The 24560-nt window shown below is 38.2% G+C and overlaps 1 long non-coding RNA gene across 1 annotated transcript; it reads right to left on the bottom strand.

The window, feature by feature from the left end:
- Positions 1-11989: 11989 nt before the first annotated feature.
- LOC138923518 (uncharacterized) lies at positions 11990-23457 on the bottom strand. The gene is made up of 3 exons (XR_011437209.1): positions 23319-23457; positions 15194-15322; positions 11990-13497 (listed from the first exon to the last, which is right to left on the bottom strand). It is a non-coding gene; the product is annotated as an uncharacterized lncRNA (long non-coding RNA).
- Between the last annotated feature and the right edge of the window lie 1103 nt (positions 23458-24560).

Genomic DNA, 24560 nt, shown 5'->3' with positions numbered 1-24560 from the left:
CTGGTTGAGTCGAGTAACCAGCGGTAGAAGTAGAAGTGTAATGTCCACCATCATTGCCAGCATTGTACTTGGTACAACTGCACTTCTCTTACACAAGATGACATCTAGAAGTCCCAGTTCCAGAGGGGAAATCATTATACCAAGGGTACAGCAATTGTCCCATTAACCACTTAGTCACTTTGTGCTTGTGCTAAGAGACTAGCAGAATATTAGGAGGAGATAAGGCTGTTGAAAGAGAGTAAGGACAAGGAAGTGCACATCCGGCTGTGTACAATAGGGTGTCTTTTGACAGTACCCTCACTAATTTTGAAGATGAAAAGGCCATGGAGATCAGGGATTTAGATCCTTTAGGAATTATGGGGTAAACCACTATCAGTAGAAGAACTAGCTGAGGATGAAGGGAGTCTAGACCAGGTACCACAGGAGAGAGATGGTGACTATCAGTCGCAGCTTCTGGGGCTTTCCTTTGCCCCACGTACCTTCCACTTACAAGTTTTCCGAGACCAAGAAGGATTCTAGCAAAACTGTTGCCCATTTGGATGAATTTACTACACAAAGGAAGTTGATCAAAGCTGCACAAAGAGTGGACTAATGGGAATACTGTGCTGTGTCACCCTGATCCCCCTGCAATATGGAGGCGTTCATTCCCACAATACCTGGGAGTGGTAGCGGCTGCTGCTCACAGCTCAGTCCCTCTCATGAATTGCCCCGAGTGGACAGGAGCTACCTTGTTCAAGCTTACCCTACACCCTGTCATGGTAGTTAACATTCAATGATGATCCTTGCGGGAGCACGAAGCCCAGGTCCCCTTGCGTCAATCCATGGCATCTCTGAAGTCCATTCAGGCTCAGAACTTCCCCTGGGTCCAGTCAAGATGTCTGCTTAAATGCACCACACTATTTCAACCCCTCCATCTGCTGGATCCTGGTTCCCTCACTCTTTTACAGATTTTTGGCTCTGAGAGCTATCCCCAATAAACTTCTGCATGCAAATCTCGGTTTCAGAGGCTGTTTCTGGGGAGCCCAACCATTCCAGGAGAGTTTTATACGCCATATTATTAAAGTTATAATTCGAACAGTAGGGCCTCTTTCTTTGCTCACAGTGGTAATAATACAATCTGAAGTACAGAGCTGTAAAGAACTAGACTGGCACATTATTCCGTTTGTGGGTGAAGCTTCATATTTCATGCTTTATTTTCTCTTACTAAACTCTTTCTTTCAATGCCCTTATTCAGGACATCGGGGAGAAAACGTGGCCTGTTATACAGTCCTTTTAATTGTTGAAATGGGATAAGTCACCTTCTTACTGTCACTAATGTAGAGATTCACTGTCAAGGGGTTACTTCTGCACCAAGGTTGTTGGCTAGAGAACACATTTTGTAATTGCTCTTGGCACAACGCGAGCAATGTGGATAACTGATGAATAAGGAAGCCCCGGAAACAGTGCACACAGGAAGAGGATGGTCTCCAAAAGTGTGGCCTTGGACAATTCTGAGCACTTTGTTGAATGAGAAGCGCATACACTATGATCATAACAAAATATATATATGTATATGGGTGCTCTGTACAAGATGTCAAGAGAAATAACTGTCTTTTTTGTGATGAATCAGACATATTAAAATAGCAACCAATTAGGCTACATTAATACACTTACTTCAAATGTACTTGAAAAATAATAAAAATGTACAGTGACTAAAAATTCACATAAATATCTGAAGAAAAGTCTAATATAAACTGCTGGGCAAAAACAAAATCTATTCTAAACGGCAGAATATCAATTTCATATTACCTTCTGTGAAAAAATAATACTCTTATTGTTCATCACTTTTTGAATAGCTTAAGCCGAAATAGTAACTCCTTCTTAGCATCTCAGTAACCCCAGTGATTCTGTCATTGATAGATACTGCGTGAAGTATGAAAAGACTGACGTGCATTCTGAAAGTCTGACAGTGACTGAGACAGCTTTAATATTCCCCTCACCTTGACTAAAATTTTAGTCAGCCTTCTTCCTGACTCTAGGCCTTGACATTCGTTTTCTTAGATCATTTGCTTTGGACAACTTTTCATTGTCACTTCTCTCTCTGCCCTTTGAGATGTAAATCTTCTTAAAAGCCTCTTGCCAGTTTTACAACCTAGGATCATCTTTCTCAAGGACCTGGGAGCCATCCCTTTGAAATGTAATCACCAGGGAAGATAGAGCCCCTGTCTCCCAGTCTCTGTGGCAGGGTAGGAGCACAACTACTTGCTGTCACGAAAACAGGGGAAAGTTTATTTTCCTTTGGGTAAGGTCAATTATCAAACACGGATTACCTACGATCCCTCTGACTCCAACTTTTAAAAACTCTCTTTGTCTTTTTTCAGCAAAGTTGAACTCAAACTGATTTCTTCCCTCTCTCCCCAATTGCAACAGCCTTGAATAAAATCTTCCTTGCCTGTTTAAATTTATCTGGTGCATTTTTTTTGCTTTGACAACAGCATCAGATAATACTCGAAAAAATATGTTGCAATACTACAAGATCAATTCTTATGTAAATCAGAAAATTGGCAAATTTGTGTTTTATATCAGCTAGTGGCTGAGCAATAATTGGACAGCATTTCTCACCTTCAGCTCTGATTACTGGGTAGCAGATGGGAGACATACATGAAATTAGCACCTCATCCAAGGAGTCAAAAAGGCTCTCCAAAATCACCAAGTATCTCAGGGGCTGGTCCCATGGCATGGTGGTTGAGTTTGGCACACTCCTCTTTGGCAACGTGGTTTCACAGGTTCAGATCACAGTCGTGGACCTACACCACTCATCAGCCATGCTGTGGTAGCTCAGGGCTAATCTTCCTCAGCGAAAACAAAAAAGAACAAAAAAAGAACATGTATCTCAATAATCACATGAGGATCAATGTTTAAAGATGAGGACAGTGCCAGCCATAGTGACTTGCCAAGTTCTGGTGTATACAGATTGTGAACCTCTTAATTAAAATTTTACTAAACATCTGGTGAGATTATTGTAGGATGTCAACTATTCGCCTGTTTCAAATTATTCTTATTAATGCCTGCAGTATTCATTATCATTTAGAATCAGAGTGTACAAATAGCTGGGCTGAAATGTTTCATGGCACAGCATCATGGGTTGGATTGTAGACTGGCATATTTCCTTTCTTTTACATCAGTCAGAGAAGTATTGATAAACCGTAAACATCTCTGTTTTTTTTTTTATGACTCAGTGTATATTGATAAATTTACCTGCATAATTTACCTAAAAATCCAAATACTCTTTATATCTGTATCCTGAACTTACCTGAAAGATTTGATATGTCCAGTGTTTGTTTTACAAGAGATCAGGGAATTGTTCTTAAATTGTTAAATTGTTAAATTGTTCTTAGGGAATCATAGATCCCTTGAGAATATAATCAAGTTACAGATTCTCATCCCCACCACACTACATGTCCACAAAAGGGGATTCAGACCTCTCCTACAACCCCTACTTTTATGCCAGGAAAAGATTCCTAATACAACTCCATTGTGAATAGGTATGGATTATGAGATTGTGCAAAATTAAATAACTTTTTAGATTGGACTTTTCATTAGTCTCAGAATTAGGACTGGTAACCTGGCTCCTGATTCCTGAATTGTGCACTTTCTAATAACACAGCATCAACAGTAAGTTCAAATATAAACTTTCTTACTTGAAAGTCGTTGCAGGGCAACGAGGCATAGGATTTAACTTATATTGTTATGACTTCATAGCCTTGGAAAGAAACTATTTTTCAGCATTTGTTTCTTTTGTCCAGATCCCTAACTCTCCACAGCCTCTCCTTAGATGATGTTTCCTCCATTTTTTTTTTTTTTTGATCATTTTAGTTTTTCTATTCTGACCACCATTGTTCCATTTTCCTAGGTCTATGTGAGATTTGGGTTAGGTGTACAATACAGCACAAACAGATAGATACAAGTGAAAACTATTTTTAAGACTGTATTATATATTTAGAAACATATAGCTTTAGAAAAAGAAATAAAAAAATATTTGAAAGTTTAAGAAGGATCAAACTGAGGGTGGGGGAGGTGGGAAAGCCTCCGTGATGTTACTTAGATTGCAATATTTCAGAACCCGTCTCTCTCTCTCTTTAAAATATGACTTTTTGGGGGCTGGCCACATGGCCAAATGGTTAAAGTTCAGCATGCTCTGCTTCAGCAGCCTGGTTTCACAGGTTTGGATCCTGGGTGTGCACCTACTCCATTCATCAACCATGCTGTGGCAGCATCCCACATACAAAACATAGGAAGACTGGCACAGATGTTAGCTCAGGGATAATCTTCCTCAAGCAAAAGAATAAATAAATAAATAAGGGGAGGATTGGCAATGTATGTTAGCTGAGGGTGATTCTTCCTCACAAAAAAAAAAAAAGACTTTTTGGAAGTGGTTTAAAATGAATAGTGTAGCAGATTTGATTAGCCCCTCTGCTACTCTTTCAAGTGACAAGTTCTACATTGATTTTTTTAAAAACTTGTTGCAAAGCACTAGCATTTTCCTTTCCAACTTTAAATTTCAATTCTTCAACTGTTTTATTAACTTTTGATCACAAGTTGTGCACAATAAGAGAATTTGACAGCAAAGAAAAATATGCATTTTTTTCTTAATATGTATTTTCTATTCTCCCCTTGGAAATGAGGTCAATATGCTAGGGAAGAATCGTACATGTAGAACTCTAAGACTTCGCAAATGACATTTACGCAATCAATGTCTAATTGATGAAACTGGTGGGTGAGAACCACAGGAACAGAATTTACAAGGTCCTGAATTTTGTTGTTTTATTCTTTGACTCAGGATTATAAGCTACTATATTTGCATTGGATTTCAAAGACACCCAAGTAGTCTATCTATATATGAGAAATTATAGCTCCTGATGAATTTGTTTTACCATAGGAGGAAAATTTCATTTATTTCAGCAAACAAAAACAACAGCTGCATTTGAAAAAAAATTAAGTTTGTGATCTTCGATTAAATAACTTTTGCCTAAAGTATTATATAGGATAAAACTAAAGATATCTGCCCATTTGGATATTTTGGACTAAAAATTAACATGGCGCCTGAACTCATTTCCATTTTAGAGCCTAATATGCAGGGAATTAAGAGACATAAAAGATTTGAAGAAGGCAGACCCCTCCTTGGATGCTCTGTGAGTTGTGAGTTCAGATGTTTAATTAAGTCTGCTCTAAAACTAAATGTTTATCCAGAGGGGTGCGGAGTCGTGGAATTTACACGTTTGCAACACATAGTCAAGGCAACAAACGAAGAAAAATGAATTAGAGCTCTAAATTTAGGAGACTGGACTTGTTTTTTGTTAGATCAATGACCATATGTATATATATATATATATATATATATATATATATAAAATACATTTTAGATGCTAGATATTCCAGTTACTATGGCTACATAAGTGTGGGGACCTGGAATTGGCCACCCCAAGATATGTCTCTTTGGCATCAGGATTATTTGAGGCTGATTGCTTTTGATAAACTGGGACAGGCAAGGAGGCTCTGAGGAATGGAACTTGCCCTTTGTTAGGACACGTTTACATTTGTAAGGTAAATTTCTACCTGTAAAAGGTGCCTCCCTCTCTGCACCAGGAAGAAGAAAGGAGATGACATTCTCTCTAAAAACTCTTAATCAATACCAAAGGCAAGGACTTAAAATCTGCATTTTGTTGTGCTAGTCTGGTAACCTCCTGTAACTAACTTCCCTCCGCCTCCCAATGCTGGCATTTCTTAAGGATTAAGCATCTTTCCTTAGGCTAGGAACTAATTGCCGAGCTCACCTGTGACCGCCCAGCTCCAGACATAGACTTGCCTCCTGCTACGCCCACCGAGATAGCAGACCATTACCTGCTGTGTCCATCAAGCACTGTGCCGACAGGGCAATCTTGTGACTATTGTGGGAGGGACATTTCAATCACATGTGAAACACCCCGTTTCGGGGTATATAACCACTGTGTGCACCCCACTTCTTCGGTGCCCTTTCTTCCTTCGGGAAGAAAGGCCCCGGGCCATGGTTCCTCATAAAGCTTTGTTTAATTTTCTCTTGTTATTCTGTCTCATGTGAAGTTAATTCATTCTCCAGCCAGACAAACCCCCATTTGGGGAGAGGAAATGTCCTCCTCCCCTACATAAGAAATGACTCCAAATATTAGTAGCCTAAAACACCAATAATTTAATTTGCTCATCTAATTTGTAATTTGGGAAGTACTTGGCAGGGACAGTTTGCCTCTGTTCGGCAGAGTGTCAAATGGAGTGGCTCAAAAGCAGAGTATAAAGTCCTCTGAGGACTTACTCACCACATGACTGACAGTTCGCTTTGGGATGGCCCAAGCAGCGGGGCTGGAGAAAGTGGTGCTTCTTGGACAGCTCCATCTTTATGTGCTATCTCCAGCATGGAAGCTTCAGGGAGCCAGACTTGTCAGATGTTGGCTCAGGGAGCCCATGGAGCTTGTTCTGAGAGAGAGAGCCACATAGAAGGCACGTTGCCTTTCTAGACCTAGCCTTGGAAGTCAGGTAGCACTGGTTCTGCTGTACTATATTGGTTAACACAGTTACAAAAGTTTACCCAAGAGAAGAAAACTTAGAATCTCCAGCTCTCAATGAAGGAATGTTGATGCTATACTTCAAGAACATTTAGGATGGGATGTGTGGAAAATACAAACTCTCCATAAAAGATCAAGCCCAATGGCTTTAGCTTTAGTAACTTATTTTTACAACTAGGTTTAACATTACAATGTTCTGGTTTGGAGGGTTCATGGGAATTTAAAAAAAAAAGGAGTTAGCTTTTAGCAAATATCAGGTGTTATAATAAATGCATTAAGTGCAGCATCTTAATGTATTTTCCCAATAACTTTATTAGATCGTTGTTATTGTTCTTCTCATTTTGCAAATTAGAAAACAGAAATTTAGTAAGGTAGATAATTTTCCACAGGTATATGGTGGATGCATATTTTGAATTCATATTTGACTGCTAAGTAATTGCTCTTACCAGCTTTCCTATTCCATCCTGGTCTCTCATTCTAGGGAGACAGATTTCAAAACTAAGTTGGTTTACTCATGATCACACAGCTCCGTGGCCATTGATCTGAGACTAGTGTCTAAGACGCTGAATCCCTGTCCACACCAGGCTGTTTCTAATGAGTAAAGTCGAAGTAAGAAAACTCGGCAGTTTACTTGCCAGAATTTTTTGGAAGGTGACATAATATTTAAATGGATCAGAGTAGGGCCAGACTTTACTCTGGATAATAAGCTGGGCAGGCTGCCAGATCCTCGATGATCAATTCTCTTGATGGAAATGCTTACAAAATTGCTCTTATTACAGACTCATAGAAACCATGCCAATATGTGCTAATGCACCCCTGTTACCTCCAGGTGGTGCCCTCCGCCTTCAAGACAGTCCTCAGCTGACCGCCTCCCCCCCAATAAATAAAAATTCAACGCTAAGTGTACACAGACACAAGTGACCAGTTTTCATCCTTTTGACCTTCTTCTCTGTCTCTCTTCCGCCTTTGTGGTCCTTTTCTTCTATAAAGATTGGAGGTCAATAAAATAAAATTGATAGTTTTTAACTGTATATGCATCCATTTATAACACATGAGTTTCAAAACAACTATTTGTGATAAAAGATTTAACCCATTTTTTAAACTAAAACATATTCTGAGTGCTAAAATGATTTTCTAAATATCATATAAAGACAGAAAGAAGATTTGAATTTGAGACATTTGAACTAAAATACAAAAGTTGTTTACACTCCGATTTCACTCCTTTTATGTAAAATAAACACGTCTTGATCTCCTTGAGATAGTTCCAATTTATACCTATTGTCCTGGTGTCATTGTTATTAGTGTGCTCTTTGACTCTGAAAAGTGCCTCAGTTTGAATGATAAAGTCATCCCTCCCTGGAGCCTCTAGTAAACCAAGCTTAAGCCATTTAAGTCTCCCCATTCCCACAAGGTATTAATTTGAAAGTTCTCTGATTTATTGGAATACTTTTCTTTCTGTAATGGAAATTCAGACATCACTGCGTGAGCGCACACACAGCACATTTTCCTTCCTTAAGGATTTGTGAATATTTCCATGATCTCCCAACCCAAGAGGTAGAGATGGAGCTATCCTGAGCCCCTCCTAGACCCAGTCTCACCCCAAAACCCACCTCATGATTTCCTGATCTTAATCTTAAAGCACATGACCCATCTGTTTTAGGTAGAATTTTTAGCATTGCGAATCACAAAATCTTGGCTCAACTTCACTTAAACAACAAAGGAATTTAAGTTATCACATTATAAGCTCAAAGGCAGTGGTCCGGTGGGGAACCTTTGGAATCCAGAGCCTCCAACAGTGTCATTAGCACATGCTCTCTCTCCTCCTCTTTCTTTCTCTCTCTTTCTCTCCCTTCATTAGTTGCCTGCTCTTTTCTCTGTATGGCCTTTATTCTTCTAAAGTAGTCTCATTTACTGTGGTAGCAAATGGGTCATAGGCAACTCCAGGCTGACCTTATACCAATTATACCTCTCTTTACTGATAGTGCTAGGAAAAGGTCTGGGGTTAATTCTTTTTGAGATGATTTGGGTCACATGTTCATTTCTGAATCAACCGTTGTGGTCAGGAAAGGAGAACATTCTAATTTGCCAGGCTTATCATGTGTTCATCCTTGGATCTATAAAGTGATATTATTTCCAACCCAAATTCATAGAGTGGGAGAATGATGTTTCCCCAAAAGAAATAAGGATAATGAAAGGGGAACAGGTGCTAGAAAATTAAACACCAGCTGTGTACTATTCTGCTTCTTTGCTCAAGTTAAAAAATATACATGTGTGAAGTGGGGTGGAGTTTGTGTAATTAGAAGAGTGTTATTTTTCCACAAATGAAACAAATCAACACCCATCACAGTCAGTTATATTTTAGAAAAGCAATTAGGTGTTTCCCTGCTCCCTCTGATTTATGGCTGTACCTTTCTGTCCCACTTGTTCTAAATATTTATCACATGCCTCTCCAACATGGGACACACTTGGCTTTGTTTTTCGGGCATGATTCTCTCATCACACTCTGCCTCTAAACACTGAAGCTATGGTTAAGAAATATTCCTTTTCTGCTTTGTCGTATGGGGTATAATTAGAGCAGGCCATATCTGCTTATGCAGGGCACCAATAATGACAGAAAATTCAAGACTGCATGTTTACCAAAGGGTGGGCCTTCTCCTCATTCTTATCTCACCCTGTACCCTGCTCTACCAGCTTCTTGCAGGGTGTTTCACCTGTTACAGATGAATAGGGAATAATACAAACCTGTTGAATGGTGCACATCTATTCTTAGATTTCGCATGTTCTCTTAATAAAACAAGTGAAAAGAAGATGTGTTAGCCTAGGAACAGTGTTTCATTTTACAGAAAAAAAGTCATGACACCAATAATTCAGATTTTTTTCCTACTAGAGAAATTATAATAAAGAATTCAAATCAGCTTGAGTTATTTATGATACAAAAATTTATTGAGTGCCTCCATTGTGCTAGACTCTTATTATCTTATTATTTATTATTAGTTAATTGTAAAGGTCCTTATCTCAGAGCACAGTCTGTTTACAGGCACAGGGACAAGGAAAACCAATTTATGAGTGGCAGATGTTCTTAATGAGGGATGAACGTCAGAATTACACAGGGAACTTTATTAAAATACACATGCCTGGTGTCCCCCAAAATTGAGAAGGTCTGGAATGAGATCCAAGTAGTACAGACTTCTAAGTTTCTTCTTAAGTGATTTTTGGAAGACATGCCTGATTAAGACGAGGTATTTCATTCAAAGGAGTTCCAGCCAGAATGGCTTGAAGATCCCTTGGGCCCTTTCCAACTTGCTATCTTTAAGTAAGTAGTGAGTGAGGTGTTCTACTCAAACCTGCACTCCTTGAATTATGTTGCAAACAGAAGTTAAGCTCTATCAGTAAACATTTCATTCTCACTGTTTGCAGAGGGGTAGAAACTGTTAGAGATTCCCCAGGATTTATGGAGTATTGACTTTGTGGGGATGAAATATGTGAAACTACGTAAATAAATAAGAGTGGTAGTTAACTCTTCTATTTGGTTATGTTGAGGGTTAATTTGTGGAGTTCACTTTTATTGCAGTTTTAAATTTGGATCTAATATATTTTCCAAATATCATTATTATTATGGTTGGTTGTATGTTAGTATTGTGCAAAGTCATTAAAATACCACTATTATCTAGGGGAATTATAAACGTCTGTAATTGGAATTCAGATCTCCTCCTTCTCCTTTTTCTCTTTTTATTTAAAACTGGCAGAAACCCAATTGAGACAAAATGGGAATTTATTAATTCATATAACTTAGAACAACAAGGATTTAGGGAAACAAATAATGTGCTCTTTCGCTCTGGCTCCATAACTCTATGTGAAGTGGGAGTGATGTGGATTAAGGCTGCCCCAGGTAGAGAAGCCCAAGGTGACCTGGCCTACATGCCAAACTGTATGACCCAGTGGACTTTTTTTATGGTATGAATTAGGACCACCCCAGGGAGAGAAGCCAGGGGCATCCTCACCTACATGCCGATCTATATGGCCAGATATGTATCTAAAGTTATATGACCGCACAATAACCAGACCCCATCTGCACTGAAATCATTTAATGACTTTTTAGATCATCTTTTCTTTTTTCCAGTAAAAATAAGTCACGTACCCATGCCTTATAAAATTAGCCCTAACCCTCAACTCAGGGCAGCAGGAGCTCTGACTGCCCATGGGTCCTGTCCCCATGCAGCAGCAGCAGCAGCTCTGACTGCCCATGGGTCCTGTCCCCATGCCTACACCTCTTCACTGCCCATGGGTTCTGTCCCCATGCCTACAGCTCTTCACTGCCCATGGGTCCTGTCCCCATGCCTCCAGCTCTTCACTGCCCATGGGTCTTGTCCCCATGCAGCAGAAGCTCTGACTGCCCATGGGTCCTGTCCCCGTGCTATTCCACACTACTCTCTAAATAAAAAGAGCACTACTGCCAGATCTTGAGAGTCCAAGAAATCTTTCTTTCGACTCCTCAGCTCAGCGACCCCGCATCAGGAGGAGGGGATAAAACGGCTACGGTCAACTTCAATTTGCATTATTACAGTTTAGCAATCTCAGAGAAGAGAAAATCTTCTTTTCGCAATTCAGTAGACAGGGTTCTGATCAGCCTAGCTTGTGTCGTAAGCGCAACTCAGAACTGTTCACCATGGCCAATCAGTACGATACTATGATTAGAAGCTCTACTGGAACAACATGGAATGTAATAAGGAGAAGCAATTCCCCCAAGTGTGCATGTGTGCACGCAAGCACGTGCGTGTGTGTGTTTGGCAAGAGTTGATACTGGATTTGCTCCTAACAGAAGAAGGAGAAAATAGATGTTGAGTATAGGAAGTCAACAGATGTCCACTGCACAAACTCTGAGTACCAATTGTCAAAAGAATATGCCTTCACAGTAGGTTTAGACCCAGAAGTTAGGATTCCTCAGCAAAAATTTTGTTCTCTGGGGTGGTTTATTAGAAAGCCTATAGAATTCACAGGAAAATATTGGCTTAATTTTATTTTTAAGAAAAGATCTTATGGACAATAAAACAAAATATAGAAATCTAATTCTTCCTTTAGTTGTGTTAAGAGTACATCCAAGGGGATTGTTTTTATTACAGTTTTCCATTTGTCACCAACATAGTCCCAAATGATGTTAGTGTTATCATTGCTTGTCTTTGATCTGAAATATATGGTGTAATGTCGTTATCATGCCGCCCAGCTCTAGCACAGTAGTCCATGGCCAGAACGGAAAGCCTCTAGGAATGTGAAGCTTCCTTCTCTTAATTTTTCTCTTCCTTCTTTGAAATCCACCCTCATCAATATGTACAAATAAATTTAATTTTTTTCTAATAGCAAGTAGAACATAGTTTCTGTCACATTTTTCCTCTAAGGAACATGACACATAAAAATGACTTGCATTTTTATTTATTTAAGAAAATATTTTAAAATCTCTGAAATCAGGATGAGTTTCACGCTTGATATCAAAATATATTTGCTAGCCTATTTTTCTTGAAAATTTCTTATGAATACATGGCTCAAATTATAATTGATAGCATTGTACTATCAGAGTAATATGAAATTAATTCTCATTGGATAAAAGGAGCTGAACATAAGTATTTTACATATTGTTCTTATTGGAATTATTATAAATCTCTTTATTGTTAGGCTGTTAAAATTCTCAGTTATAACACTTTCAGTCTACAAAGAACCCACTTACACAGCAACAGAAGAAGAAGATTCTCCATCTTGGAATGGAGATAGCTGTGCTATTTAACCCATCTGGTTGTAAAATATGTAACCCAGATAGACTGATGGAGCATTGTACACAAGGGACATATTTTATGATAAATTTAAAATAGAAATCAAAAGTAACTAAGAGTCTGATATTAGGAAAAGTGACATTAGCTTACTAAAGTTATTGTGCTATCTTCAATAGCAAGAAGCTTAGCCGGGAAATAAGTATAAATTGAATCTTTAAGAGGACTATAAAATGACACCTCTGCTTTTTATTCACCACTAAAGTATTGGTACAAAATGTTACATTGCAGAATTTGGTGGGGTATGCACAAACATTGATCATTTGTCCTACTTCAGACGACAAATACAAGTGTTTTAGTACACTGCCTTTGAAATTGATTTCCAAGGAAGAATTTCCTTCCTTTCAGTAGATTTTTCAAAATACTGGCTTCTGCTTCCCTGGTGATCTCAAGAATGTCTGCACTGGGGGCCTGTCTGGTGATGCAGAGGTTAGGGTCCCGCATTCTGCTTCAGTGGCCCAGGGTTTGCCGGTTCAGATCTTGAGGATGGACATATGCACCATTTATCAAGTCATGCTGTGGCAGATGTCCCACATATAAAATAGGAAGATGGGCACAGATGTTAGCTCAGGGCCAGTCTTCCTCAGCAAAAAGAGGAGGATTGGCAGCAGATATTATTAGTTCAGGGCTAATCTTCCTCAAAAAAAAAAAGACCCAAAGAATGCGTGTGTTGGGGCTTGCCCTGTGGCTGAGTGGTTAATTTTGGTGAGTTCCACTGCTTTGGCATCCTGGGTTAGGTTCTGGGCAGGAACGTATACCACTCATCTTGTTGGAAGCCATGCTGTGGCAGCAACCCACATACAAAATAGAGAAAGATTCGCACAGATGTTAGGTTGGGGTGAATCTTAGCCAAAAAAAAAAAAAAATGTCTGCATGAAGCTTTAGCTCTTTGTCCTTGAGCCATTTCTCTGTTCTATTGGCATCTTCATCTTCTCTGCCCTGATCAGCATCCTCCACACATAGGAGCCATAGAAGTCCTTTTAAAAATCTTTTTTGTTGGGGAAAGTCACTTCTTGCTTGAAGACAACATTGAAAGAGTTTGCTCACGAATATCATCACTTATGCATTCTTGTCAATATTGGGGAAGATACATGTATTAAAATCTATAAAATAAAGAGAATAATATAATCATTGAAACAACTGATGTTAATGTTGTTAACAACATTAACAATGAAACAGTTACTCTCCACTCTTGACGTCCAAAGTCACTGCAGACATCAGTTAAGAAAACCAAATAAGGAATTTCACATTTTCATAACTTTACCCACATCAGGAAGTTTAGTGGGGAATGTACGAGTTTGGTGACTTCAGCTTCTTAACTTGACCAATACAAATTAGAAACCAGGAAATAAAATGAAGTTATTTAGCCTGGAGGCAGCACTATTGGACCAGTAGATCACCCGAAATTGTACCTACACAGATAAGACTGTGATTGTATTTGTACGTGAGGCATGACTGAGGGTATCCACAACTTTATGAAAGTTTATAAAGGGGTCTGTTACCAAGGAATGTTTAAGAACCATTCTGGTAGTTCTGTGTGGTCAATAAAGTAGAGAAAGAAGGAACACAGTAGCAGTAGCTCTGAAAATATATGAGCTAGCTAATGAAGCCAAGAAAATAATTTATGCACATGATAAAGGAAATCTATATGTTTATATGTACACAAGTAAAATATCCAGTATCTACTAAATGCCCCATTAGCTTTTAAATTCCCAACTTATCAGACACTGAATTTTCACCACGTCAGTTAAAAATGAACTTTTCGATCCAATAGAAGAAAAATAAACCTTGTCCTTTCTTGGTTCCCCTAAATTCCTTTATGTTCGGGTAACAATATTTAAGGTTTGGGAAAGTTAATCATTCCAGTCCTCAGTTTTCACTTCTGTAGTCCTTGATAATTTGTCATACTTCAGAACACGGATGGCATTTTAGTTCCAATCTAAGCTGGAATTCCAATAATAACTCAAGGGAGTCCCTCTGACAACTCCAGGAAAGACCACGTGAAGAGACAAGCTTCAGACTTGGAGAAATATTTGCAAACTATGTATCCAACGTAGGACTAGGTATCTAGAATACATAAAGAACTCTCAAAACTCAATAGTGGGAAAAAAAAACATATTTCTATTAGAAAATGTGCAAAAGACGTAAATGTACTTTTTACTTAGAAGTATATACAAATGGCAAAGAGCGCATTAAAAAGATTAAAGGATTTTCAGCTCATTGGCCATCAGGGAAAACAAATTAAAACCACAAGGGGTTATCACTGTCATTTAACATTTAACTGCATTTAACAGAATAATCAAAATAAAAGATTGTGACAACATGGAATTCTGGTATGGACACAGAGAAAATGAATCTTTCATACATTGCTGATGGGCATGTGAAATGGTACAGTAACTCAGAAAAGGGTTAGGTAGTTTCTTAGAAAGCTAAACACGCAACTACCAGATGACCCAGCAATTGATCTCTTGGGCGTTCATTCCAGAGAAACAAAAATGTGTGTTCACATATCTGTACACAAATGTCCACAGCACCTTTATTCATAATAGCCTAAAACATGGAAACAACTCGAATGTTCTTCAAAGAATGAATCGTTAAATAATCTGTGGCACTTTCGTACCATGAAATACTTCTCAGAAATAAAAAGAAGCAAACTACTGAAATACACAACAACTTGAATGAATCTCCAGGGAATTATGTTGAATGAAAAAAAAAAAAGAGGCAATCCCAAAAAGTTACATCACATATGATTCTATATAACATTTTTGAAGTGACTCTGTTATGCACTGAGTTGATTACCTTCAAAATTCATATGTTGCAGGCCAGCCTGGTGGCACAGCAGTTAAGTTCACACGTTCCACTTCAGCGGCCCAGGGTTCACCGGTTTGGATCCTGGGTGCGGATCTGTGCACTGCTTATCAAGTCATGCTGTGGCAGGCATCCCAAATATAAAATAGAGAAAGATGGACACAGTTGTTAGCTCAAGGCCAATCTTCCTCAGCAAAAAGAGGAGGATTGACTGCAGATGTTAGCTCAGGGCTAATCTTCCTCAAAAAAAAAAAAAAAGAAAGAAATTCACATTTTGAAGCCCTAACCCCTAGTACCTCAGAATACAACTTTACTTGGAGATAGGACCGTTAAAGAGGTAATTAAGATAAAATGAGGCCATTAGGGCAGGGCGTAATCAAATCTAACTGGTGTCCTTATAGGAAGAGGAAATGTGGACACACGAAGAGACCTCAGGGATGCACGAGTGCAAAGAAAAGATCATGTGAGGACAGAGCAAACCAAAGAGAGAAACCTCAGGAAAAATCAACCCTGCCGATCCCCCGCTTGGTCCTTCTAGCCTCCTTGGACTTCACTACCTCCTGGTGCTGATGGAACTCTTCTGTAGTTCAGCTGTGTGGCGGGTGGTAAACACACTGACCTGCGTATACACATGCTAAGTTTACAGAGCTAAATACACACACACACACAAACAAATACAGGTAAAACTGGGGAAATCTGAATAAGGTTGGTAGACCATATCAAGGTAAATATCTTGGTTGTTATATTATATTATAGTTTTGCAAGATGTTACATTTAGGGCAAACTAAGTCAAGGGTACACAGGATCTTTCTGTGTTGTGTCTTACAATTGCATGTGAAATTAAAATTATACTGATAAAAATATTTATTAAAAATGGCTATTATTTAAATAGGGGTCCTGCATCTTCCTTGTTCAAATTATTTATAGTTATTGTATAATTTGTGTTGTTATCATTCTTGGGTTTTTTTTTTTTACCATTTATTTTGACAGATTATTCAAAGGCAGACAAAGACAAAATGGTCTTTATTTGAGGAAAATAAAGATAACTCATTATCATTGAACTATCAATATAGTTTATTCTATTTACAAATTACAAGAGAAAAAGCATTATTTTATTATTGTAGTTTGAATCGCAGTCAAGAAATTCTAGTATGTATGTGAAATGTAACTTGCCTACTAGCATTTATTCATTCCTTTTTTTTGTTTGTTTATTTGTAATTATCTTGAATTATACTTTGAGAGTTACATTCCACCTCACCAAAGGAATTTAATGTGAGTCACTTCAATTCTCACCAATTTCTTGGTGGTAGAGGGTGTGGTGTTTGAAGACTCTGTGTCATAGCGTCTGTGGGGGCGGAGTACTAGCCGTTCTTAGGTATCGGAATAAAGATATCTGAATCCTTTGAGATGTGCTTTTGACCATTTTGCACTCAGTCTTTTATCAAAATCACTTACTGGTAGATCATCCCTTTTTACTTACTGCGAGGCCTCTGAAGTGTCAGCTTTCTCTTAGTAAATGTCGTTCTACTCTCAAGGGTACAGAAAATATTTGGTTGCTTCCATTGCTCTCATATCACTCTGGGTCTAAATTAAACTTTATGCAGCTTTTTAAGACTCTGTACTGCCTCAGGGCTATTCACAGGTAAAGGTGATATCATTCTGCTCTATCTGCATTGGGATGAGAGCCAGTCTTAAAGCTATCTGCAGAAACATTCCACATAATAATATCTCTATGAGTCTTCCATTGCTTTGTAAAAAAATCACCTCGAAACTTGGTGAATGAAAACCACAGAAATATATTATCACCATTGGACTAGGAATTTAGGCTTAGCTGTTTCTCTGGCTCAGGCTCTCTCACAGGTTGCAATTATTTTAAGCCATCTCACACAGTAGTTGGCAGACCTCAGGTCCTCACTTGCCAGAGACCAGTTCTTTTTCTTGTGGCTTCCTCTGCAGGACCACTTACAACCTGGCAGCTTGCCATCTCCAGAGTGAGGACTCCAGGAAAGAGAAAGGAGAGAGCTGGCAAGACGGAAGTGATGGTCTCAGAAATGACATCCTAGTAATTTCAATATATTTTATTTAATAAAAGGAAGTTACTAGGTGCAGCCCACACTCAAGGGGATAGGATTACACACGGGCCTGACATGCAGTGTTGTGGATCTTTGGGGGCCATCTCAGAGGCTGCCTACCACACTAACTTACTGCCCATACGCTATGCCTGCAGCCTGTGCAAAGGGGAGATCTGGACGCCTGCTGCTTTCTCAGGAAAGACAGAGATCTCCTCTGTTCCGGAATAGTAAGAACGTCAATGTCCTGCTGCCCTTCAGCCTCCTCTCACTCCTCACACCTATCAACAAATTAGCACAGGGATGGAGATGTCAGAGTATGGGGACACAATTCTGTGCTTCCTCCCAAGGAATGATTTCCATTATTCCTGACAGTTTTCATCTAACATGGAAGTGAGGTAGCTTGCCTCTTCATCTGTTTTTCCAAATCTACTGTTTATGCCCTGAATCCTTCAAGGCTAGGATTTTTGAAACCCAAGAGCATTGCATCACTTTTATTGATTTCTATATTCTTTTGTGTTCTCCTTTCTTTGAGGAAGTAAGCATAGAACAATCTAGATCTTGCTTAAATAGAGGTAATATCATGGAGTAATGTCAAGAATGAGGGGGAAAGTAAAGCATGCTAAAATGCATCAAATTTTCATCTTATCATATTATTCCATAAAATAATATTAAGAGATTCCAAAAAGGATTGTTAAGATTTAAGGAATCTAAACAATGCCTTTCAAAAGAATAAATTGAGGAGAAAATTTACTAAAATATGGTAAAGACTTTTCACAGAAAATCCTACACAAACTATACTTAATGATTACATACTAGATGATTCCCCTTCAAAGCAGAAAGAAGACTGAGATGGTCCCTGTCCTCATTGGTAATCAAAATTGTTTGGAAGGTTCTAGCTAATGCAATGGCAAGAAAATAGAAATACTGGGAATAGAAGAATCAAATGTGTCTCTACTTACAGATGATATAACTGTGTATATAGAAAACTGAAGAGACTATTAGAATACACAATAATTTGGTAAGAAGACAATAACGATATTTGTAAATAGTATAGATGTATATACTCAGAGAACATTTTATTACATAGGTATGTATGATTTAAGAGAATCACACATCCCCAGAGGCCATTCCAAAATTGATAGCTTGAATGTATTTGCATATAAATACACTCAAGGCTCATTATATTGTGAAACTCTCTAGTGCATCAATAGAATTCATTGTAAAGTAAAACAGAAGCCAACAAACAAAAAATAACTTTGTTGTCTTTTTGTTTTTTGGTGAAGATGAGTTCAGAACTTCCTTTTGTGTGGATAATATTCACATCCTCACCAAGACCTCTCCTGAAAATTCCAGCCTACCACGCACTATAGCCCAGAGATGCCCCCAATGCTCCGTGCAATACGCAACTCAAACTGAACATGTGCAATCCGGAACATAAACCCTCCTTCTTCAGGAGAAAAATTACAACTTAACTCAGTTTATTATCACGACTTCACTCTTTTAGATAAGATCATCACCCATCTATCGGTCACACAGGTAAGAATGACTGAAATCATGCCTGAAGTTTTCTCTCTTTCTTTGTCCTCATTATTCTGTTTCTTTGATATTGCTAAAATCGCCATCCATCTTGCCTCTCTTACTGCCATTTTCTTATTGCAGATCCACATTACCTCTCAAATAAACTATTCAAAGTTTTTTGTTGGTAGGTTTTTCTATCACCAGTCATTGCCTCCGATCCATTCTGAACCTCATTGCCAGATTTATCTTCCTATTGCAGACATTTAATTCCATTAGACATATTAAAAATAAAACAATCAATAACAAAGTTCAACTGAATCACTCTCTCCCATCGATGTGGGTCTGAGCACACTAACCTGGCAATTCATGCCTTTTTAGTATATTCCTATCTTACATCTTCCAACTCTTGTTCTCACAGTCTAAATTCTAGTCAAACTGAACTATTTGCTGGTCTCTCTACACAACCTATCCTTCCCCACCTCTGAGAAATTAGGTTGCCTCTATCTTCAATACCTCTCTTCATCATCACATGCTACAAATTACCCATTCTTTACATACAGTATATTTTTGCTGAAATTTTCTAGCCAGAAATAACTTCACCTTTCTCTGAACTCCACTAGCATTTTGACTGTAATATTTTTATAGCATTTATCTCATCTATTTTATATTAGAGTTATTTATATACATTCCATTTCTACCCTATTTGAACATCAACTTCTTGGATCTAGGAACCATAACTTAGGGCTTTTTAACCTCCTAGCTTCAACAAAGTATTTTTCATATAAAGATATTGAGGGCTTATTGTTAAATGAATGTTTTCTATAAAATTAAGCAATTTTGACTAATTTGAACAGCTGGCTAACATTTGGCTATGGACTTTGGTAGATATTTCTTCAGCCTTAAAGACTTTGGATTTAAAGGAAATATTTGTTTTCCTACTTATATAACAACTTTCAGCTGAGAGTCTTATTCCTACTCTTAGTTTGGACTCCACTAGAGATGAAAATGTACCTTGGAAGCTTTGGAAATAAAAGAATTTTATCTGTGGCCTTTCTTAGACTTGACTTTCAAAGTAGTTTATAGCACCTAATGTTTTTAAAGCCAATATAATAAGGAGATAGAATCACTGAGGAAATGTCCAGTAAATTTTTCAGCAGGGTACACTTTTCTACCTTGTCTTGGTCGCATCCTTAAATGGAACGCCCTCTCTCTGGAAATCTGGGAGAGGAGGCCTGAGGGAGAAGGCTCCACCTTATTCTCATAGGTGGTCAAAGAGAGCAAGGATCTCCAATGACGGACCATACAGTAATGACAAACTCAAGGTTGACAACTGAGCCAAAATAAGAAAACCAGGCTCTTGATACGGACTAAGTAAAGAAACTTTTAAAATTATGCTACTTATAATAATTATTAGCATTTTATGAGCTCTGTTCTGGCCAGGCACTAAATGAATCTCATTTAATCCTCATAATAGCCCCATAATGTAAGTAATATTTTCATCATTTTACATTGGCGAATCTTGGTGCTCACAGAGGTCAAACTATTCGTGCGATTAAGTGCAGCAATTAAGTCTCTATGCTTTAGAATCAGACAAAATGGGATCTGAGTAGTGACTGTGCTTATAACTACTTGAATTATTTATTACCTTGCTTTCCTTATATATAAAAAAGAGATAGTAATACCTACATCCTCCATCTTTGAGGTGGACAGAATTTAAAGTGGCCTTCACGGTCTCTACCACTTGATTTCCCCGCCCTTGTATAATCTGTTTTAGTGTGAGGGCGACCTGTGACTTGCTTCTAACCAATAGAATATGGCAAAAGTTTTGGAATGTTGCTCTCTTGATTACATTGCTCAATATCAGACCCCATCCTACTAGTCAACTTGTTTTAGATTCTTGCTTTCCTTATTGGCTTGATGAAGAAAGCAGTCATATTTTGGGAGGATCACACGACTCAGAACAGTGGGTTGACTCTGGAAGCTGAGGACCTCAGTTTCACAACGACAGGGACCATAATTCAGCCAACAATCATATAAGCTTGAAGAGATAGTAGTGTCAAGTGAAACTGTAGTCTCTGCTGACACCTTGACTGCAGACTCGAGATGCTGAAGCAAAGGATCCAGTCAAGCTGTGCTCAGACTCTAAACCCATAGAAACTGTGAGATAATGAATGTATTCTTGTTTTAAGATGTTAAGTGTGTGGTAATTGTTATGCAAGAATATAAAACTAATACAGATTTTGAAGCCTGGGAGTGGGTGTTTTGGTCAAATATCTAAAAATGTGAGAACAGTTTTAGAATCAGGCAGAAGACTGAGGCTGAAATAATTTCATGGAGCATGATAGAGAAAGCCTAAATTACCTTGAACAACTGTTAGTAGAAATATGGACTTGGAAGACACGGCTGGTAAGGGCTCAGAAGGAAGCGAGGACCATATTTTTGGAAACTAGAGGAAGAGGGGTCCTTGTTAACAAGCAACAGAAATTGTCTCCTGTGGTCATGTGGGAGGCAGAACTTATAATTATTGAACTTGTTATATAGCTAAGGAGATTTCTAACAAAATGTTGAAAATGTCACCCTGAGGGCTTCTTACTGCTTATAATAAAATGTGAAAGAAGAGAGATTAATTGAGGGAAGAATTATTAAACAAAAAGAAACTAGGGCTTGATGGTTTAGAAAATTCTCAGTCTCTCCCCATAACAAAAGCTGTTAAAGTTAGGAAATTGCTTCTGGAAACGTGGCACAGAGAAAAAGGGCGTGCCTATAAAACATTTTGCTAAAACCACAAAAGATCAAAAGGTCACAGTATTCAGTCACACAAAAACCCTTTCAAGAGATTAAGGATGTGATTCACAGGCTTCTCAGTCACCCCAAGGGCTCTAGGAATCTTAAAGACACTGACCCTCTGTCATCTCAAAAGGAGCCAAAGATAGAGAAGGGATTATCATGGGGAAAAAAATGTGTACGTGGCAACTGTACAAAAAAAAAAGTGAAAATTGAAATCCACCGTAGACCCCCAAAGGTCTTGAGATAACTATTTCAGCAGAGACACTGCCATACTGGACTGAAAATAATCGAGAGTACAAAATGGCAGGACCCAGTTGGACCCTCACAATGCTATTGGTGCAAAGCAGGTTGATAAAACAATTCAGATGCAAACACATACAAACTATCTTTTACAATTGCTCTATTGTGGACCTTGAGTGAGATGGAAGCAGCTATTCAGAATGCTTATTTTGCAAAGGTTTAAAAAATGAAGTATAATTTTTTCCACTGACAAAATTCACTGGAAGAGCTACTGGAAGGGACTGTCATCTACCTTCTTGTTTGCAAAGATCTTCAAAATCTTTCTGATACGATCAAAAGTGTTCTCAGTATTTTCTGAGCAGGATGATTTAATGATCTCCCCTGTATTATCAGGGGAGGGTATAGGAAGCGGAGGAAACAACAACCAAATAGACTATTATAACAGGCTTTTTGAAAAGACTGGTTTTGTAGAATGTTTACTGACAGTATGTTTTTCTGCAGAAATCTCCCCAGGGAAAGAGATCAGTAACAGTGAGGCAACAGCAATGCAATTTATAGATGTGGTTGATAAGTCAAGTCAAAAGCCAGAAAGCTTTCTGGGCCAAGATGAGATGGACTACCATAGTTATTACTGAAACCTTGCTCTCTAGGTTAGAGTCATAAAGAATAATTCACCATAAAGAGTAGTGTTTTGAGGTAGTTGTAAAGTTTATTAGTTTTTTTTGGTTTAGATGAGTCACTAAACGATTATTATTTAACGAGTTCCATCTTTGGACTAGTATAATTAGCTAAAATATAAATTAAATCATCCTATATGAAAATCGTCAATGGCTTCTTATCACATTCAAGATATCCTATTTAAAAACCCAAGAGATTGTACACAATATATTAACTGCCTATATTTTTATTCTTTTTTCTTTATCCCTTGCTGACTGCCTTACAACTTCATTCTTCTGTATTGAATTTTTTTTGTTTCTTTTTTCATTTAGATCCTCTAAATGGTCAAATTCTCACCTGAGGATTTTCAGGCAATACAATTTTCTCTGGCTGAAGTACTCTGATTTATCTTTCCTCCTGAAACACAAACACACACACACACACACACACACACACACACACACACATAGTTATAAGATCTTTAAAAATAATTCCTACTTGGGCTGGCCCAGTGGCCGAGTGGTTAAGTTCGCGCGCTCTGCTGCAGGCGGCCCAGTGTTTCGTTGGTTCGAATCCTGGGCGCGGACATGGCACTGCTCATCAGACCACGCTGAGGCAGCGTCCCACATGCCACAACTAGACGGACCCACAACAAAGAATATACAACTATGTACCAGGGGGCTTTGGGGAGAAAAAGGGGGAAAAAAAAATAATAATAATTCCTACTCATCACTTAGGAAAATTCTTTAACTCTCAATCTAAATTTGGTTTCCTTCACAAAATTTCTTATAATCAATAGTGCTTTTCCTTCATTTAATTTGCCATATTTCATCATTATTTACCTGTGAGATTCTTTGTTTTTTATCTGTCTTTCCTATTAGACTGCGATTTCCATGAACGTAAAGATTTTGCCTGTTTTGTTTATCATGGTTAATCCGTGTAGGGCACTGTAAGTGGGATACATAAAGCATTCAATTAATACTTGAGAATGAATTAAAAAGTGAATGGTTAATAGATATTTTGTACAAATATATATATATTCATAGTTAATATAATATCTCCATTAGCACTCTCACTCCCCTTTTTTGTTAGAGGACCTGATATCTTTGAAATGTATTAAAATTTTTAAATTTCTGTTTATGTGATTATACTTTGCCAATTCCCAGTTAGCCGTTCCTTCCTTTAGTCATATCCTTAGGATCCTAAATTAGGAAACCTTAACATCCTAGTCAAAAAGAGGAGTAATGTTGGGCTGGCCCCGTGGCCGAGTGGTTAAGTTTGCACGCTCCGCTGCAGGTGGCCCAGTGCTTCGTTGGTTCGAATCCTGGGCGCGGACATGACACTGCTCATCAAACCACGCTGAGGCAGCATCCCACATACCACAACTAGAAGGACCCACAACGAAGAATATACAACTATGTACTGGGGCGGGGGGGGCTTTGGGGAGAAAAAGGAAAAAATAAAATCTTTAAAAAAAAAAAAAAAAGAGGAGTAATATAGCAAAATAGGCACACTCCTGATAGTAGAAAGCATTAAGTCTTGCATAATGTTAGAATCAATAAAATGATTTTGATTAAAATTCTAAAATATAGGTTTTGTTTTATGCTCCAGTATTTAGTATAAGTCTTGCTCAGTTTCTCATCTTATCTCAATTAGATTCTCTCCTCTGTCAGCCTGGCTATAATTAGGAGCCTAGAGAACACATTAGTTTGCTGTTAGCCACATGTTTTCAATTTAAGTTCCTATCTGTCATCTTCCTGGCATAAATAAATGGCCTCTCCATAGTTGTCAGTTATTTGCAAAGTCCAGAGGAGAACACGGCAGCACCGCTCAATATATTGCATGTACGAAGCTGCATCATAGGAAGAAAGGGAAATTTGAATCATTTAAGATTTTATCTACATACTCACTGTTTCCTGACAAAAATATACCCAATGCTATCAGCCTCTACTTTTCTGGTTTAGTTTTTGTTTTCTAAAACTATATAAATATAAAAATGTCTACCAGCATGATATGGGAGAAGCCAGGCAGGATGGGTCCTGGGTCCTTTCAATGTATTCATTAATTTAGTTAAATCAAGAGAT

The sequence above is a fragment of the Equus caballus genome, chromosome 1 (genome assembly GCF_041296265.1).
Source record: "Equus caballus isolate H_3958 breed thoroughbred chromosome 1, TB-T2T, whole genome shotgun sequence".
In the NCBI taxonomy this organism is placed as follows: domain Eukaryota; kingdom Metazoa; phylum Chordata; class Mammalia; order Perissodactyla; family Equidae; genus Equus; species Equus caballus.
The sequence above is the reverse complement of the archived record's forward strand: the minus strand, read 5'-3'. Positions and strand labels throughout refer to the sequence as shown.